The sequence below is a fragment of the Octodon degus genome, unplaced genomic scaffold (genome assembly GCF_000260255.1).
Source record: "Octodon degus isolate 3935 unplaced genomic scaffold, OctDeg1.0 scaffold00019, whole genome shotgun sequence".
Taxonomy (NCBI): domain Eukaryota; kingdom Metazoa; phylum Chordata; class Mammalia; order Rodentia; family Octodontidae; genus Octodon; species Octodon degus.
This window is the reverse complement of record NW_004524595.1, coordinates 18,505,347-18,512,797: the sequence shown is the minus strand read 5'-3', so window position 1 is coordinate 18,512,797 and position 7,451 is coordinate 18,505,347. Positions and strand designations below refer to the sequence as shown.

The 7,451-nt window shown below is 37.9% G+C and overlaps 1 protein-coding gene and 1 pseudogene across 2 annotated transcripts in view; one reads left to right on the top strand and one right to left on the bottom strand.

Annotated features, from left to right (window-relative positions):
- The window catches only part of Scfd2 (sec1 family domain containing 2), a 548,660-nt gene that overhangs the window by 286,845 nt on the left and 254,364 nt on the right, over nucleotides 1-7,451 (top strand). The gene's annotated exons all lie outside the window — the stretch shown is intronic.
- Nucleotides 3,690-6,206, bottom strand: LOC101578058 (annotated as a pseudogene).

Here is a 7,451-nt window from a genome sequence, read left to right as displayed (position 1 = left end):
AGCCAAAAAAAAAAAAAAAAGAAGATGGCAAGTCTGCGCCCAGAGTGGGCAACTTAGTTACTTTGTAAAACCCTATCTGAAAAGAAGAGAAGAGAAAAGAGAAGAGAAGAGAAGAGAAGAGAAGAGAAGAGAAGAGAAGAGAAGAGAAGAGAAGAGAAGAGCAAGCTAGCTAGCTACCTGTGATTGTAGCTCAGTGCTACCAGGAAAAGGAGGAGACAGAGAATTGGGGAAGAGGGAGATAAGAATGAAGGAGATGAGTGGGGTTGAGGAGGTGAAAGAGAAGTGAAGTGAAAAGGCGGGGAGAAGGAGAGGGAGGAGGTAGAGAAGGAAGACCTCACTTTAGAACACTACTTAATCTTTCCTATACCCTCTTTTCACATATTTCTTTTACCAGCACTGAGGTTCTAAGACAGCTGAAGCTTTGTCTTTTGCCCTCAGGTAGCTCGTTTTGGCAAGAGAAACTGACTGGTTGATTCCTGAAGATGCACCCCCTCCTGGTTACTTTTTAATTATTCATTGTATATCTTACAGCATTTTCACTTAACATGTACATTTTCTAAAAGTGTTGCTACATATGATTTGAATCCAACAGAAACCCCAACTGTTGTGGGAAGATGTTTGTTTTTGGTTTCTTATTTTTTGTTTTGTTGCCAAAATAGTTTTTACTTGTCATCTTCTTTTTGACTGGCTTCCAGGAGAATTGTAGATACAAAGCAACAGATGGCTGAAAAGACGGTTTCGAAAATGTCCCTTGGGCCAAGTGAAATCCCACTTGCCACCCAGACATCACAGTCTTTGACAAACCTTCAAAGCTTCTCTAGCTTGTTTTCTATTGCAAAACTATACAGTGCTTGGAAGTCACCACAGCATATTTTATTATTACCAAAGTGAAGTTCTGGCAGTTGGAGATCTCTGTAGAAGAAACAAATATATCATACATATTGGCACAGATGTCTTCAAAATAAATTTTTGTAAATGCTTGAGCATATTTGAAATGTATCAGGGAAGTATGTTTGTATATCTTCACAACTTTAGAAATGATGGCAAGAAAAATGTGATGTAGAGTAATGTTAGGATTTAGTTCAGACATAGGTTCCAAACTAACTTAAAAATATGGAAGTTCTCCAAACAGATAAGCCATTTTGAGATGGTCCTAACTTTTCTTCATTGGTAATGAATATGATCGAATTTATTTTGGTGCTTTTTCAAACAATTAAAACCTTTTGTTATAGTTGGCTTATGACAAAATGAATTAATATCTTTTGATGATGAAATTAAAATTTTTCCACTTAACAGATGCCTTTTTATGTAAAAAGAGAAAATTTGTCTTTTGTGCTAGTATAGGAGTTGTTGCGGTTTTTCACACAGTTGTTTTGTCAAATAACTAAAACATCTGCATTTTCATTTGTTTCTTGTTCCATAAAGACAAAGTTTACAAAAACTATTTTAAAAAGTAATCACAATATAATGTCATCAAATTCCAAAGGACACTAGCAAGAGAGTGAAAGGCAGTTCAAAGAATTGCAGAAAATATTGAAGTCATATATATCTGATAATGATCTTGTTTTCAGAATGTATAAAGAACTCTATGACTCAACAATTGAAAAGACAAACAATACAATTTAAATATGAACATAATATTAATAAATATGTCTTAGTCTTTTTGAACTGGTACTGCAAACTGCCATACATTGTGTGGCTTGTAAATAACAAGCATTTTTTTGGTAACACTGATGGAGACTGGGAAGTCCAAAATCAGTGCCAGCAGACTCCATGTCTGGTGAGGGCCTGATTCAGGCTTATGGATGGCATTTCCTTACTGAGTTCTAACACAGTAAAAAGGCCAAGTGCTGCAGGATTTCCTTTCCAATGGCACTAATCCCATTTATCTAAGGGCTGGAGAGATGGCTCAGTAGAATAAGCGCCTGCTTAGTGAGCGCAGGGTCCTGAGTTCAGTCCCTGGTTCCATAGGGGAAGGGGGGAAGAAAGAAAGAAAAAGAAACTAAGGGGCTGGGGAGATGGCTCAGTAGAATAAGTGCTTGCCTGGAGAGCACAAGGGCCTGAGTTCAATCCGCTGTTCCACCCCCCCGCCAAAAAAAGAACAAATTTCTTTCCCCATTTACCTATCTAATCACCTATTCAAGACCGCCTGTTCTAATATCATATTAAGGATTAGAATCTCAGCATGTGAATTTGGGTCCATACAACATTCCATCTGTAGCACTTCATTGATAGTTTCCCAAAGTTTCTGTCCTTCTCACATACAAAAGATGTTCATTACACATCAATAATCCCCAAATCTTAACTCATTGTAGCATCAGCCCTAAATCTCCAATCCAAAGTTTAGTCACATAAGTTAGGTGTGAATGACATTCAAGGTGTGATTTATATTGAGAAAAACTGCAGCTCTTCAGCTATGCACTTGTAAGACCAAACAAATTATACACTTCTAAAACTTAATGATGAAACAGGAACATAATAGATATTTCCATTCTAAAGGGAGAAACAGAAAGAAACAAAGGATAATGGACCCCACATAGTTCAGACTATAAGAAAAACTACATACAATCTTAAGGCTTCAGACAGCTTTATTTGGCTTGATGCTCTGCCTTCCTACCCACAGGAATGGACCCTGCCTTCCGGACCTACTGGGTGACAAGCCTGGCTCTACAGCTTTACCAAGAGAGAGGGCTTTGGTTGCCTGGACTTTAGATTGCTTTCCCCCATGGCTTTGAGCAGCAATAAGACTGAAAAAGTACATGCAACTACTAAGCACCTCACTGAAGCCGTGACAACAAAGTTCAGGCAATACTTGTCAGCATGCTTATGTGACTGGCGAAGCCTGACTTACTAAAACAAAATGAAAAAGCTGCTTTATGTTGTTCTTTTGAGTAAATGTTCTCTCAAAACATTTTTCTTAAAAAAATTTTTTTTCTTTTGAGCTTTAGTTCCATTATCATCTGATCTGCTTATGAATGTAAAAGATAACATTTCCTATTAACCTGTTCAGAAATCTACGGCTCAGGGAGCATTTTTCCCATCCTGAGTGTATTCTAGATCTCTTTTTCATAGCCTTCTATGCAGTACCTAAACTGTTGCCTTTTTAGATTTTATGTTCATTGATTACAGATTTTGGTTGACTTCTTTGTCTTATTTTCTTTTGCCTGGTTGTATTTCCTCTACTATTATAATTTCCAGAGCTTCTCTATTTCACCTGAATTATAACTTCTCTCATGAAATACCTTTGATCTTATAACAAAAATTTGATAAAGGATCTTTAAGTCTCTAAAATCAAATAATTTCTTATTTCAGCAATAGAAAGCATAACTCCAATAAGCCCTTATTGAATGCCTACTCCATAACTGAAGTATCAAACCCCCTTGGAACTGACTGCTAGAAGAAAGGGGGTAAAAGACATTTACTAAACTTCCACAGGAAGACTGTATAAATCTGGCAATGGTTAAGCATATATCAGACCATACCCAAGAATATTACCTAGCCTCAAAAATTAACAAAAGTTTAAATTTAGGACAAATTTTGTTCTTAATAAGGCTCAGGAAATTATAATCTATTAAATATACAAGGTACTACTTACATTATGTAAACCAATTTAACTTAAAAAGTCAAGCAGACAATCTGGATTTGAAAACCAATATAAGTAAATCACTAGAAGTAAACAGGAACTTAAGCTACCCTTAGCTCCAATTTAAAACAAATATTCAGAACTGGAATCTTCAGAATTTTCTAGTATCTTGAATATTCCCATCTTCTCCTTAATTGGTCCTGAGGATTTCATTTGATCAATAAGGTCACTTTGGTGTAACAACTGCAGATCTTTATCACTGATGATTTTCTCTCTTGATCCTTTTATTTCCCTTTCATAATCTCTAGATTTTATTAATTCCATTAATTCCTTAGGATCTAGGAAATTCTTAGATTGATTTAATCCTGATTGACCACCTTTGAAATGATTTCTGTGGATGATCAGCTTTTCCAGCTTTCTTTTAGCTACTGCTCTTTCCACAATCTTCTAATCAATGGTGTTCGCTGTAACAAGCCGATACACAACAACGGGCTTTGTCTGACCAATTCTGTGACAACTGTTCTGGGCTTGAAGATCAGACTGAGGATTCCAATAACTATCATAAATGATAACAGTATCTGCTGCAGTCAAATTAATACCCAGGCCACCAGCTCGTGTACTTACTGAGAAGATAACTACATTTGGATCTGTATTGAAGTCATGCATATTTTTTTCTCTCTCTGAATAGGACATGGACCCATCAAGCCTACTGAAGTTGAAACTTCTAAAATGGCAATAATCCATCAAAATGTCCAACATCCATGTCATTTGTGAAAAAAGCAACACCTTATGGCCTCTGTGCTTTAGTTCTGGCAGCATTCAATCCAAAATCAAGAATTTTCCAGAATTTGTAACTAATTCTTCATCAATCTTAAACTCTTGCATAACAGGTTCTATAGGGTATTCAATCAGATATGCATGATTACAGCACTTACGAAGCAGCATCATTATGTTCTGCAGCTTCAGATCTATTTTGGATTCTAGACGGCCATTCACTTCCCCAACAGACCTTTCTCTGCCTATTTCTGGCTCTATTTGACTGATCAATTTTTCCAATTCATTAGGAAACTCATCTATTTTGCTGTAATTTATTGATTTTCTAGTTCACCGTTTTGGTTGCCCATTAGGACTCAGCACAACTGTTTCTATCTCACTTGATCCAAACACGTTGGCGATTGTCCGATTCACAATGGCCGTATAGAAAACTTCTTGTTTCTTTGAAAGTGGCGCATAAACCACTACTTCTCGTTTAGGTGGAACTTCAAGAGCAACATCTGATTTCAGTCTTCTCAATAAGAAAGCTTTTAGAATCTGGTGCAGCATATGCAATACATTGTTCTCTTTCTTTAGCTATAATATCTTCAGTTTCAGAAAGACTAGTAATATCAAACCAAGACTCAAAGCTTTTCAAGTGATCAAATACATCTGGCAACAAAAAAGTTTAGCAGAGACCAAAGCTCTGATAAATTGTTTTGCAAAGGAGTACCAGTCAAAAGAAGTCTGTTATCAGGATTGAACCGTTTCAGCTCCCTGATTAGACGGCAATTCATATTCTTAATCCTGTGTCCTTCATCTACTATTAAGTACTTCCAAAGGCAATGCTATAAAGCATTCCGGTCTCTCATGGCTATTTCAAATGATGTGATCACTACAGGATGAATATGCAGTATCCCGTTTTTTTGGTGAATAATCCTTACCAACTGGCGATGCTCCTTCTGGCTTCCATGATATAACAGGAATGTCTGGTGTGAATCTTTTGAACTCAGCAATCCAGTTAGGAAGTGTAGACAAAGGGCCACAGATAAGAAAAGGTCCAGGTACTCCTTTCTGAATCATCAGTGCAACTGTAGCAATGCAGTGAACAGTCTTACCCAATCCCATTTCATCTGCTAGAATGCCATTAATTCCATTTTCCCAGAGCATCCAGAGCCATTCCATGCCTTCTACTTCATACCACCGCATCACTCCTCCCGTGAAAAGCTTTGGTTGCTGAAAGGGTACTGGCTGTCCATTACATTTCCTAACTGGGTCAAAGAAGAATTTAGTATTCTGCCTAACAGTTTGAGCCATTCTATCTTTAATCACGGAACTTGAGTCTTTATTTTTCTGAAGCTCTTCTACACATCTGTTAGTAGAGGAGGAACTCTCATCCTCATCCTCCTTTTTATTTTTTTTGGCCACAGATAAAATTTCCTCTTTAGACATGATTTCTGAAATATTGTAGGATTCATCTTCTCTTCCTCTTTTCTTTTTTATGACTGGATTCTCTTCACTTGCAACAACAGAAATTTTACCCTTTACAGTTTTCAGAGATCCATTTTTTCTTTCCACTCTCTTTCTTCTTCTGTTCCTCTATATGCTGCCGTTCCATTTTAGTCAGTAAGAATTTGGAGAAGATATTGCTCTTTTCAAGAAAATGTTGAAGTCTCCGACACCGAATCTCCATGGACTCTCGGTTCCAAGACAGGGGAGCCTTTTCCAGCATCCTGCGCTCCCCTTCAAGTCCCGCGGCCTCGAGCTGCTCCTCCTGCAGCTTGGCTGGGGTAATCACGACAGTCTCGGGCTGCTCAGCCATTTCTGCAGCTAGCGACCTGCCCCTGCTCGCCGGCCGCTCTGCAGGCATGGCTGCACGCTCACTGGGAACCAGCTGGGCACGCTTCTCGGAACGTGCAAGGCCGTGGGATAGCTCCCAATGCAGGAACCAGTGGACTACCAGTTGTTAATTCTTTCAACTGTTTCCCGTGCAATTTGATTTCTGTTCATGAAGTCTTTGCCTACTCCATGTCTTCAAGAGTTCCTCCTACTTTCTCTTCCAGGAGATTTAGTGTCTCTGCTTTAATGTTTAGATCTTTAATCCATTTTGACTTTAGTTTAGTGCACGGTGATAGACCTGGGTCAAGTTTCAGTTTTCGGCATGTAGAGAGCCAGTTTTTCCAGCGCCATTTTTTGAAGAGGATATCTTTCTTCCAGTGAGGATGTTGGGCCACTTTGTCAAACATAAGGTGGCTGAGTGTAGGGGCTTCAGCATCTTCTAATCTATTCCATTGATCCTCAGGCCTATTTTGTTGCCAGTACCATGCTGGTTTTATCACAGTAGCCTTGTAGTATAATTTCAAGTCATTAATTGTAAAGCTGCCTGCCTTTTCTTTATTGCCCAGGATTGCCTTTCCTATTCTAGGTCTTTTCTGGTTCCAGATAAATTTTAGGAATGATTTCTCTACCTCTGTGAGGTATGTCAGTGGTAGTCTGATAGGGATTGCTTTAAATCTGTACAGCAATTTTGTGAGTATGGCCATCTTCACAATGTTGGTTCTTCCTATCCAGGAGCATGAACATCTTTCCATTTTCTGAAATCCTCTACGATCTCTTCTTTCAGAGTACTGTAATTTTCCTTGAAAAGATCTTTGACTTCTTTGTTAGATTAATTCCAAGGTATTTTATTTTCCTCAGTTCTATTGTAAAAGGTATTGTTTCTATAATTTCCCTCTTAGTGTTTCTGTTGTCTGTGTAGAGGAATGCTATTGATTTTTGGGTATTGATTTTATAACCTGCTATGCTACTGAATTTCTATGTTAATTTTAGTAGCTTCTTGGTGGAGTTTTTTGGGTCTTCCAAGTAAAGTATCATGTCATCTGCAAATAACGATAATTTATCTTCTTCTTTGCCTATTCTTATTCCTTTTATTTCTTTCTCTTGTCTAATGGCTGTAGCTAATGATTCCAGAGCTATATTGAATAAGAGTGGTGATAGAGGACATCCTTGTCTTGTACCCAATCTAAGAGTAAAAGATTTCAGTTTTTCCCCCTTTAGGATTATGTTAGCTGTTGGGTTTTCATAAATGGCTTTTACCAGATTGAAGTGGAGGCCA